General features: G+C 37.7%; 1 protein-coding gene across 7 annotated transcripts in view; it reads right to left on the bottom strand.

Moving 5' to 3' along the window:
* Nsd3 (nuclear receptor binding SET domain protein 3) overlaps nt 1–9,635 on the bottom strand; it is a 111,847-nt gene extending 102,212 nt beyond the window's left edge. For all 7 annotated transcript variants that reach the window (XM_076853866.1, XM_076853871.1, XM_076853868.1 and 4 more), the window contains exon 1: nt 9,171–9,635. The gene's annotated coding sequence lies outside the window, so the exon portion shown is untranslated. The remainder of the gene's footprint in view (nt 1–9,170) is intronic.
* Between the last annotated feature and the right edge of the window lie 3,600 nt (nt 9,636–13,235).

The raw sequence follows: 13,235 nt of genomic DNA, 5'->3' as shown, positions 1-13,235 counted from the left end.
ATATCTTTATTTGATTTAATTATTTTTTAATTTTATTTATTTATTTATTTTGGTATTAGGGATTGAACTCAGGGGCACTCAACCACTGAAACACATCCCCAGCCCTATTTTGTATTTTATTTAGAGACAGGGTCTCACTGAGTTGCTAAGGGCCATTGCTGAGGCTGGCTTTGAACTCATAATTCTCCTGTCTTAGCCTCCCGAAAAAATGTTTATTTTTATGTGGTGCTGAGGATTGAATTCAATGCCTCACATGTGCAATGCCTCTGCCACTGAGCCAAAACCACAGCCCCTATTTTATTTACTTTTATGTGGTACAGAGGATCAAACCCAGTGCCTCCTATGTGCTAGGCAAGCATTCTAACACTGAGCTACAACCTAAACCCCTATATGTCAGTTTTTATAAATGCAATCTCAAAACATATTATTTCTTAGTATTTTAAACAATGAAACATGTTATAAAATATTACGATTATATAATTTTAATTTTGTAAAAGAAAATATATACATAGATAAGAAAAACTACTGGAAGGACATACAACAAAATATCAATAGTAGTTCCAGTTGAGAGGGTTTCAGGTGATTTTAATTTTCTTTATATCTTACTGATTTTCCATTTCTATATAAAATCATCTTTAAATAACTTAAATATAACAAATGTTATTTGAAAACCTAGTACCACTTTAGAAAAATTCAAGTTTCCGACCAAAAAATGAAAATGGGACCAACAGCATTTCTCAGAAGTATTATGTGTATGTGTGCATATGTGTGAATACATATGCATACACATGAATATTCACCTAAACACCTTAATTTTATTAATCAATAAGATAAATTCTAATGATCAAGTCTTAATTGTATAAGTGGTAGCAACACAGAAACCATAAGGTAACTAAAAGTCTATTAACTCTACTTCCTACACAAAACCAAATTTATGTTTTTTAAAATAATTATCAAATAGAGCTTTCTTACATATAAGAAAATTCAACACATGTCCATCTAAAAAGATTTAAAATCATTATCTATCATCTTTGCAGGGGAGAAATTAACAAGGAACATATTTAAACTTCAGTAGAAGTATAAATAAAAAAAATTCTATTACATAACAGAAAAGAATTCAAAGATACAGTAGAGCAAAGAAAGAAGTTTCTTAACCCCAATCTAATGTAAAATACTACATTATAAAATGCATTTGGATGGCTGGGACTATAGCTCAGTGGTAGAGCACCTGCCTTGCATGTGTGAGGCACCAGGTTTGATCCTTAGCACCACATTAAAATATAAAGTAAAGATACTATGTCCATTTATAACTAAAAAAATTTTTTTGAAAATAAATAAATTTTAAAAATGCATTTAGATGATCCTGCAGCAATTAAAAAGAGAGGATAGTTTAAAGTGACAAAATTATAATAACCAAATAAAATTTTAACTTACACATGCAGAAGAATTATAAAAATGTCTTTCTCAAAGTCTACATTGTAGAGGTTTATGAAATACTGTATTCAGCTGGTAGTGAAAAGGGGGAAAAAAGCATTCAACATTTTCTGCTATTACCATCCTTGAAAGTCAACATTAACTTTTCTAAACATGTAAAAAAGCCATCTAGAAGGTCAGAAAAGCACACACAATCCAGAAATTTTCCCAAGCTCAAAAGAAACTTGATTCACTCAGCCAAATTATAGAAAAGGGAAGATTCAAGAGGCACCATGGGCCAGCTATGGTGGTGCGTGGCTGTTAATTCGAAAGACTTGGGAGGCTGAGGCAGGATGATTCCAAGTTCAAGGTCAGCCTCAGCAACACTGCCAGGCTCTAAACAACTTATTGAGACCCTGTCCCAGAGTAAAAATTAAAAAACACTGGGGAGATGGCTCAGTGGTTAACCTCCCTTGGGTTCAATCACTGGTACCAAAAAAAAAAAAAAAAAAGGGCTAAGCTAGCCTCAGCAACTTAGTGAAGTCCTAAGCACCTAAGTGTGACCCTCTGTCTCTAAATAAAATATATATGTATATATGTATGTATATATATATATATATATATATATGTATATATATATATACACACACTCATACATATATGTATATGGACATATATAAATAAATAAATAAATATATATATATATATATATATATATATATATATATATAGAGAGAGAGAGAGAGAGAGAGAGAGAGAGAGAGAGAGACACTGCGGATGTAGCTCAATGGTTTAGCGCCCCTGAGTTCAATCTCATTATAATATCAAGAAAGAAGAAAAAAAAAAAGAACTTTCTTCTGGGACTCAGTATTATGTTTTATTCCACATTCATAATTAAAGCACTTAGATTTCAAATTACTAAGTATCTACAATGTTAGGAAGCTGCTTTTAAAAAATTACCCAGATATTCATTTGGCAGTAATAATTATAAACTCGTTATACTATTTATGAGTTTGGGGGTATAGCTCAGTGCTACAGCATGGCTTAGGACATAAGAGGTCCTGGGTTTGATCCTTAGCATCACAAATAACAATAAAAAAGATAATCCTTAAAACTGGTTATTCCATTTTTATATTTGCTGACCCTTTGTGGTTATGAATTTTTCAGATCCTTATGATTAAAAAGAAAAATAGAACATTAGCATACTTTTATCCCTAAAGTCTTACTGCCACCAAGGCAGGACAAGCTGAACCAACAAGATGCCTATGCAGGTTTACTTAAAGGACTTATTACCCAAGTGATAGTTACACAATGTTCATTTTCTCATTATTTGTTTATACTGAACATTTGGGTCTTAAAATGCATTTATTAATATTATGCTAAACAACTTCAAAAAGGTTGTAAAATGCCTATTTTTTATTTGTGTTTGTTTTTTGCATACGGCTTTCATTAGAGTCTACATTTAAGAGAACTTAGGTAACTCGAGACTTACAAACACAATATTATCTTGGCAATGGCCAAAATGCCACGAGGCAAGTCTCCATGTGCTCTTAACATCAGATCAATTTGATAAATTTTGTTCATCCATGAGATCCCAGGAAGCTACCCACTTCATAAATTTAAAATATCTACCTATATATTTTAGAAAGTACACATTAACTCATAACCAAGTAAGAAAAAATATGCCCTAGAAAAATACTTATTACTTAATGTTTAGTTATCTATTAAAATAAAAACACAAGCTATGAAGAAAAAGGACACATATTCTTTTAAAAAATTTTTAAGTAATGTAAAAACTTATATATGAGACAGTCTCTTTGGCCTGACAAGTCCCTGAAGTCTATTTCATCATTATTGAGTTAAACACTGTGCTTTCCAATTTCATTAAAATAAACTAAAAAACTTGAGTTATTATGAGAGAATTTTATCAATATCTCAGAAAATTCCATGTAAAATGTAAGATATTAAGTAATGTTTTCAGTGTTACATATGGTTAAAACAGAAACTATATGTATGTAAATTCTTTTTCATTTTCCAATTCATTTTCTCAACATACTCTATGATGATTAAGATCCATATCTGAACTTTTAAAATAAGCCAAAAATTATTTTTCAAAGAGTTTTTTAAATTCAAAATCTTGTTGATAAGCATGTCTTTAGGAATAACAAAACACATCGTGTAAAAACTGAACATTCTCTAAATTCACAGTATTTAAAATTTTATGGCTTTTACATTCTTTTCATGCCGTACTAGCAGGCACAACATACTATAGAAGTGTTCGGAGTATTTATTTATTAAGTACTTACTAAGATCAACAGTAAAAATAAAAACCATATTGTATGTTTTAAAAAAATACTAGGTAGGGCTGGGGTTGTAGCTCATTGGTGGAGTTCTTGCCTAACATGTGAGGCACTGGGTTCGATTCTCAGCACTACGTATCAATAAATAAAACAAAGGTCCATTGACAAATAAAAAATGTGTGTGTGTGTGTGTGTGTATACATAGTAGTCTTAGCATAATCTATTCCTTAAATTTACCCTTATTAATATTTTTTTTAAAGAGAGAGTGAGAGATGGAGGGAGAGAGAGAGAGAATTTTTTTAAATATTTTATTTTTTAGTTTTCGGCGGACACAACATCTTTGTGTGTATGTGGTGCTGAGGATCGAACCCGGGCCGCACGCATGCCAGGCAAGCGCGCTACCACTTGAACCACATCCCCAGCCCCCCTTATTAATATTGATTAAAAAATTAGCCAGCAGAAGGAAAGCTTGCCATTTATTTCAAAACTCAAATGCTGGGTATGTTGTTTATTAACAACAACAACAACAACAAAAGTCATCTTAGTGTCTTCTTAAAAAAAAAAAAAGAAAAGACTGATTTTTTCCTAAAAGAACAATAAAAACAGTATTGCACTGAGAAACAGATTTTATGGATAGATACCAAATTCTAAAAAAACTTTAATAATTTTAATTTCTTCAGTGTCTACAATACAAGACTATTTTGTTGTTGCTGTTGCTGTTTAAAAAAATAAATAAATAAAACCAGGGCTGGGATTGTGGCTCAGCGTAGAGCGCTTGCCTCACACATGCAACATGCTGAGTTCGATCCTCAGTACCACATAAAAATAAATAAGTGAAATAAAGGTACTGTATCCAACTACAACTAAAAAATAAATATTTTTTAAAAATAAAATAAAACCAATGAGTAAGCATCCATGGTAACCTGTTTTCTTCTTTTTTTGGGGGTGGACTGGGGATTGAACTTGACCACTGAGCCACATCCCCAGCCTTATTTTGTATTTTATTTAGAGACAGGGTCTCACTGAGTTGCTCAGCACCTTGCTGTTGCTGAGGCTGGCTTAGAACTCCAAATCCTCCTGCCTCAGCCTCCTGAGCCACTGGGATTACAGGCATGTGCCACCATGCCCAGCTCTATTTTCTTCTTGATAGGCAAAAATAATTTAAAACTAAACAAAGTAATCAACATTATATGCTAAGATTTTTTAAACTTGTTATCTTTTTATAATTTTTAAGTTGTGTAGATGAACACAATATCTTTATTATTATTATTATTTTAATATTTATTTTTTAGTTGGACATAATATCTTTATTTATTTATTTTTATGTGGTGCTGAGAATCAAACCCAGGGCCTTACAAGTGCTAGGTGAGCGCTCTAACTCTGAGCCACAACCCCAGCCCCTTATTATTATTTTTTTAATGTAGTGCTTAGAATTGAACACAGTGCCTACATGTACTAGACAAGCACTCTACCACTGAGCCAGAGCCCATTCATCCCTAAATTTGTTTTCAATGAGACATTTTTAGCTCATTTTAAAAAACTTATCAGTGTCACAATTTTCTTTCTAGGATCACGATTAAATTTTGTTTTCTAATTCAGTTCACTGCTATGTCACTGACAACTGTATTGAAACAGGAAAAATTCTGACAAAAACCACTTTTTTACAAACTCCAAGATAACTTGAACACAATTCATTTATTCATGTAAAAATATTGTGTATATGTTATATGTGCCTGATGAACAAAGTATGAAAAAAATAAAGCAAGATCCCTTGCTTCACTGCAACTTACTTTCCTCAAACTAATTATACTAACTTTGAAATATGCCCCCTCATCTTGAGCTTTCACAGGCAACTCAAATACTTTCACAGTAAAATAATGTGGTGTGGTATAAAGACCCAAGTAACAGGTTACCAAAGCCTTGGGTTTAACTTTTATAAGATTCAGTTTTCTCTTTTGAAAAATAAGGTAGTGTATTATCTCTCTTCCATTTGAACAGACAGGAATGTAATTCAGATTCAGCTATATTACTTATAATAGCAAAAACATGTTAGCAACCTAAATGTTAATATTCCAAACAATGAAATACTATATGACCCTTTATAAAAAGCTGTAGGTCCATGTATGCCAATTTTAAAAGATGTCCCAGACATCCTATTAAAACAAAAAAGCAAAATGCAGATAGTATGTACTTCAAGAGAAATATACAAATAAGTGCATGGAAATTCTCTAGAAGGAGAAACAAAAAACTTCAAAATAGTTAAAGTAGTAATCAGGGCTGCTATTTTTTAAATTTCTTGAAAATGTTGAAAGTAACAAACATACTATTTTTATGGTTTTTAAAAATAAATTTCTTAGGTTTGCCGATCCAGGTTCTATACCTGTGTTCAAATACTTGCTTTGCTGACATTCCAAAAAAACCCCAGCATGAATGGTCTTTTAGGATGGAACCAGTCTTCAAAGAATTTTAAAATGTTTACAATGTTATTTAATTACTTAACCTCAGCTTCTCCATCTGTAAAAATGGGTTAAAAGTATTAAGCTCATACAACCATCAGGAGGATAAAAGGAAATCACTGTAAGAGGTCAAATGTTACCAGCTATGATTGTTATCAGATCTGAAAGTTAATTTAATGTTCATCAATATTAATTTCCCCTATCCAAAACTCATTCAATCTGATCAGCATACTAGAGCACATTTGTTAATTTACAGTTTAAAAAAAAAAAAAAGTACACAGGTGGGCTGATGATCAAAAAAATTAGAGCAAAGTTTGGGTTTCTGTTGTTATCTGACTTGAGTAGCCTTCTTCATTGAATGGATACCTGGGCAAGGAACCAGAATATTCATGATGGCTCATTTAAGCTTCATGTGTTTTTTTAAATTTCATTTTAACTTGCAATGATTGCTTATTTTCTTAAAAAGTATGGCACTGATAGTTCATGCACATAATTTGCAAACTAATTATAAATAACGTCAATCAAGGGGGCTGGGGCTGTAGCTCAGTGGTAGAGCGCCTGTCTTTCAAGTGTAAGGCCCTAGGTTCAATCCTCAGCATCACATAAAAATAAATAAACAAAGATATTGTGTCCATCTACAACTAAAAAAATTTAAAAAGTTAAAAAAATAATGTCAATCAAATGGGAAACACAACTAAGAAATTTCCATGAATATAAATAAAAAAAAAAAAGCATGCTGAATGGCCTTTTAGAATGGAACTTATCTTCAAAGAATTTCAAAAAATTCAGGCTTTATGCTATGAACAAAGTACTCTCAGAAAGTACCACTTTAACAACATTTATTTTAATTTCCCAACAAACCAAGAACACATCCGAAACTTCTCCAAAACAACTGAGAGGACATTACTATTAAAATAGATTAAATCAATATGTAGTAGAATTGGATTCAGTCCATCATATTACAATTTTAATAGAACTTCCTGGTACCAGAGAACAATCTGACCATCAATGTGATGGGTTAAAGTTTTGATTACCTCAATTACAATTATAAATCAAAAGCAAAAGGTCATGAACACTTTTTAATCCTTTTCAATATGAAAATAAAATAGGCTCCACCTAATACTAATTGATCTACTATAAATTTGTCAGGATTTAAATCTTTAGAGAAGCAACAACTTCTAATCACAAAAGTAGTTACATTTGAATACATTAGAATTACCTTAGCTTTCATGAGAGTTACCAGAACTTCCCATCAAAAAAAGAAAGGAAAAGAAAAGAAAAGAAACTGGCAACTCAATGAGGCTCTAAGAACTGCCTGCCTACTTCATAGATCATTGCACTGTGCTGAACTGGCATTTGGAGACTACATTGAGATAGCAGCATGAAGGCAAAGGGAGGAGATGAGGAAAAGAGTTTATTTTTAAAAAATAGAAATCACTATTCTTAACACACCCATCCTTTGATAGCTATCAGAAATACCCTTTTAGACATTCTTATTTTTCAACATTCAAAATATAGCAAGCAAATAATCTATCACAAGCGGATCTCCCTAGCCCTTCTTACCCACACAACAGTGTTTTGCCAAGAGCACAGCCCCAAGTAAAAAAAAAAAAAAAAAAAAAAAAAAAAAAAACCAATGCAATTTCCTTGTTTACTTAAAGAATTGAAGAAAACATTGTTGACCGCTTCTAAGGCTTCTGAAACCAATCAATATTCAAAGGACTTTTCACGATCATGTCTGAAATATGACAGTAGTAATGATTCCTTCAACTAGTAAAAATCTAGTTTCAAATTTACAAAAAGGGTTAAATTTTACACTGCAATTCATCAGTATGTCTTGTTTGCAACCAGAAAAGGGAAGGGGGTGGGCAGCAAAACACACAAGATGGAAAACATCACTACCTCCTTTGCTGGTTATGAATAACTGTAAATGATCCAAGAGGTAAGGGAAAAGAGTTCATGAATAGAAAGAAGGGGGGTTAACAATGTGAGCTGGCCCCTTCCAGATTTACATTGATGTCGGAAAGGAAAAGGAATTTATTTACACTGCAGTGCCTGGCAGCAAACATGGCTGCCCCTGCCCCCTTTAAATCTGAATAGTCCTCACTCCCTCACCAAAATCATCATATTATGGCCATGTCTCTCCCTGTCTCCTTACCATAACACAAACACATCTCCTCTTCCCTCAAAACAGTAACACCCACACCTCCCCCATTTCACAACAATCACAACCCCATAACCACTAGCTTCTCTATTCTATAGCCTTGAAATAGGCACAGAATACACACAAATATAGGAACAAAAGGCTTTCCTTTCTAACACTTTAACAACCCCCTTCCCTTTTCCTCCCACTATGTGACGCTTGGTGGATCGTTCTCATCCCTTCCAACATTCAGTTAATTTCCTTCTCTAATCCAATCCTATGTCTTTCAGTTTCCTGCGTCTATTTCCTATCCTCCTATTGCATTCTGTCTCAATCATTTCTCATCCCTTTTTCTAAACCATCTCTTTCTCCACTTCATTTCCTTATTTCTCCCTTGATTCCCATAAGTTGCCCCATTTCCCCATCAAATTCCATCCCTTTCCCCCAGCCTCTTCTAGTTCCCACACTGCACCCCCAGACCTCCCTATTTCGTAGTCCACTCGGGTCTCTAATCTTCTCCAAATCTAACTCTTCTTTCTCTGCCCCTCCCCGGTTCCTATCTTTATCCCCGCCCCCATCCTACCTTTACTCCCAATTCTCAGCTCAGCGCCACTACATCCCTAATCCCAATCCTACCTCCCCTGCCCCACCCCCCAATTCCCTCCACACCCCTCATCCTGCCATCTGCTCTTCCTTCTAGACTACCCTTGAACCCTTTCAGGCCACCCGCTTCTCCTCCCATTCCTGAGTCTCTATCCCTACTGGTGCCCCATCCTTAGATAGCCCCCACCCCATCTTTCCCTCCTCGGCACTTCCGTGCAACACACACACACACACACACACACACACTTACTTTACCTTCAGTTTGTTCCATTCTAACCCCCCGGCCGTGTCAGTACGATCACAGGAGAGACACGGAGGCCCGGAATGGGGCTGGGGTGCCGACAGCTGCCGGGGCCGCGGGGGGAGGAGACGGAACCAAGCTAGGCCGCATGAAATCCCCGGACTAGATTTCCCCCGCGCCGGACGCCTCTGCCATGGCGGCCGGCACCGAGGACTGCCACGGCCGGACCGGGCCGGGCACGCTGAGGGGAGGAGGAAGGCTGCGGGAGGTGGGTGGGAAGGGGAAGTGGCGGGACAGGGATCGTCGAGCAGCCACCGGTGCCAGAGAGGAGCTGTGGCGGGCGGTCCAACCGGGGCAGCAGGGTCCTCGAGTTCCACTCAGAATTCTCACGCGTGTCCGCAGCGACCTGTGCACAGCCCCCTCGGCCTCTGCCTCCGCGCTGGCCGCTGCCGCCCGCTCCCGCCGCCCGCTCCCGCCGCCGTCGCCGCCGCCGCGCACAAAGCCCCCCCACCCCCGACTCTCGGGGCGCCGCCGCCGCCAAATCCTCAGCCCCTCATTGGCCGCGCGCCGCGGCGCCTGCCGGGAAATGCAGTCCCAGGTTTGGGGTACAGAGGGCGAAAGGAGGAAGAGGCTCGTCAGCCCCGGGAGGAGAGAGGCGGGAGCTAGAACCAGCAGAGCGAACGGCGCGAGAGTGTCTAGACCAGACAGGAGACCGCGGGCGATAAGGCAAAGGGTCAGGAAAGAATGATGCGAAGGGGCTGGAATGCAAATGAAACTAGAAGTCAGGTGGGCGGGTTAGGGTTGGTCCTGAGGCAAAACTGTGGTTGTGCGTGTTCTTTGATACTTATTAGATAACACACTTATTAAACACCATGTGGTACTCCTCGGACTGGCACAAACGAGTATCTAGTTAAGAAGACCAGGAAAAAGCGTAACGATTCAGAGCTTTCTTGGCTGTCTCTGTCCGACAGCTGTCAGGGAAGCGAGCACTGGTCCACGAGGGTCTGCAGCCGGAAACACTAGTAGCAGTTTAGGACTTAAATCGGGGGATGGGGCAGTCTCTTTTTCGGCCCTGGGTGCTAGTGTTGCATGGTCTTCAGTCTACAAGCATCAGAAGGCCTGGGCGGCGTCCCCGTTTCGCTCAGGAAGCGCCCCGACCTCCCTAGAGCAGGCACCGGGCCCGCACGCCTTCTTCCTGCTTGCACTGGGGCCCGGAGGCTTGTGGGTAGACAGCAGGACGTCAGCGCCGACTGCATCCCAGACTGCCAGGGCCAGAAAGCTCCCGGTGCCAGTCACGTGCCCGGGCCCTTGCCGCTCTGGCCAGACCTTCACACTCAGTGACGCTAAAGCGTTTGTCCTAGACCACTCACACAAGAATAAGAAGAGGGACAGGGCGGTAATGCTCTGTAAACCTCTTGCCCTTCCCATTCTAGGAAAATATGTAAAACAATGGAAGGTTTTAGGTGTGTGACAAAGTAAACGAGTCTTACAGGAGCGTGCAGATGTAGTTATTTCCTGGAGCCTGGGTAATGACTTAGAACGTTGCAGCACGGAAATATGAACGTACAAAGGAAACACAGGCAGCAATCAGATGAGGAAACCAATATGTAGTCCGCGGTCTGTTCTGAGAACTATAAAGTTATATCATTACTAGGCGTCATACTTTTGATAGGCATTGTAGTGCTCTTTTTGGTACCATTACAAGAAATTCTTTATCATCTTTAAATTAGAAGATTCCTACACGTCAGTTATTATTTTGGTAATGGAAATTGAACACAGGGTGCCTTACCACTGAGCTGCTTCTTATTTTTTTTTTTTTTTTGTTTGTTTTGGGACAGGTTCTCCCTAAGTTTTTGAGGGACTCCCTAAATTTCTCAGACTGTCCTCAAACCTGCAGTCCTCCTGCCTCAGCTTCCTAAGTTGCTGGAGTTACAGGTGTGGCTTTCCAGCACAGATCAATTATTTTAATGGGCACTAATTATCTATTAGTTTGTTAATCCTGTAAGGCTGATATTGTGCATTAAGAGTTCCCATTCCTATTCATCTCTGTTAATTTTATTTATTTTGAGATGGATTCTCACTATGTTGCCCAGCCTGGCCTGCTCCTGGGCTCAAGCAAAGCTCCTGCATCGGCCTCCCAAGATGGGACTAAAGGGAACACCACAACCCAGAATTTTAAACTATTTTAAACCTACACTTTGTGTAATATCAAAGTTAAATGAATCCATAAAACACATTTTTATTATAAATATGTCTCTTAAAAACAGATAGCTTAAGGGAGCCACCTGAGTCACTTGATTCTATCTCCTGGTAAGGGGCTAGATTTGGCTTTTTTTTTTTCCCCTATGTTCCTCTCTGCCTCTATCCTCCTTTTTCAATCTGTCTGTAACCTCCATGCTTTGTAGATAAACTATCATCTTGACCTGGTACCTGGATTTTCCTCTTGAGGAGAATTTTGTAAATTGTCCTCAGGAATTCTATTTTAGCCAGCTTCTAATAGCTATGATGACAGTAAAAGTTTAAACTTTATATTATGTGAAGTAGATGCATGTGGTCTTCTCTGCAAAACATTGAGTGCAGTTAATATTTAGGGAAATGAGCACTAAAAGTAACAATTCACATTTTCATCATCTAACATCTTCTGAGGTTTAGTATATGCTTACTCTTCTCCATAGTAAAGGAGCAGACAGTTAATCAAGACAGAAATCTAAAACAGTTCTCTGAGCCATAGTTATAGGGAAAAGTTTTTTTAGTTTCTCTTTTGATGATTTTATTCAAAAACTCCTTAAATATCAAATCATGTATCCTGAAAGTCAAAGAAATTGCCAAGCTTGATAATAGGAAAAAATAGACATTACTTTGAACAAATGGATTTCAGTAAGAAGGGTTTTTAACCCTTCACTCTTTTAGAATAGAGTTGCTGACATACCGCGGTGGTAGAAAACCTAGCTCATCTTTCAATGGTAGGCATGGAATTGTTCATCTGGTTTATGAATACTTAATGGTTTTCACTGTGCCTGGTTATAAGTGAATACAATGCATGAATAGGAATATTTCCTAGTATAAAATGTCTCCCAGTGAACCAGGGGCGAATATTTTTGGATCCTTTATAATGTTTTCCAGAAAAGTATGTGTTTATGGTAAAACAGTGGTTAATTTGTGAAATCAATATGAAAGTTATACCTATATTTTAAAATTCAAAATTTACCCTCGTGAATTTTCAGGGACGGAAAGGTAAAGGAGGGAAGCCTTGTAGATTTTAATTCTAGTAAACATAGAACGTGAAGTGAAACCTTCATGTGGAAAGTTAGGCATCAGATATGCACAAGGGGACCTCTAGTGGCCAAACTGATAAGTTTTGCCTATTTAACAGTTGAATCGTTTGGTTATTAGCTGAAAAATGCTTTGTGGATTAAAAGCGGTTTGCACTTCTTACTGAAATTTAATACCCGCCATCTTTCATTCTTACAAATGTGCTGCCCAGATGAGTAAAGTATGTAGCCGGTTTACATGCGAAGAGAAGGCGTTCTTTTCGAGAAAGCGATTCCTTGCTGTCTGGTGGTAGGGTAAAGCCACTAAAATTTTTCTCTTCCTTTAAAAGACAGCCAGATCAAATGGATAAGAAGAGATAACTGGGGAACAAGAATATTTCTAGATCGTTCTCTTTTCCAAGATGGCTCAGTTTCACATTCTAGGAACCGAAGTGCCCCCTGAAACTGCAGCGCATACGTAATTTCACAGCCCATATAATGTACATTTTAAATATAGAGATTTCTACACCAACTACTGATTATAAGTAACTCCTATTAAAGAGAACATTTATAAAGCAAAGATTTTTTAGTGGAATCCAGTTTTCCACGTGCAGCTTTCACAGCATTCCAACCTTGGGCCTGGGGTAGGGGGAAGCCCTTCTGCCACCCACTACCTCCTCCCGGCTCAAGTCCCGGTAGGCAGTTTTGGAGTTAGAAGGGGCGAGGGCCGGAGGGAGAATACATCAAAATGATGTCATTCGTGACTCAGAGATGGTTACCATGGCGACTATCAGACATATTACGCTAGGCTAAGAGTCTCTTTAATCC

The sequence above is a fragment of the Callospermophilus lateralis genome, chromosome 4, assembly GCF_048772815.1.
Source record: "Callospermophilus lateralis isolate mCalLat2 chromosome 4, mCalLat2.hap1, whole genome shotgun sequence".
NCBI classification, from domain to species: Eukaryota; Metazoa; Chordata; class Mammalia; order Rodentia; family Sciuridae; genus Callospermophilus; species Callospermophilus lateralis.
The sequence above is the reverse complement of the archived record's forward strand: the minus strand, read 5'-3'. Positions and strand labels throughout refer to the sequence as shown.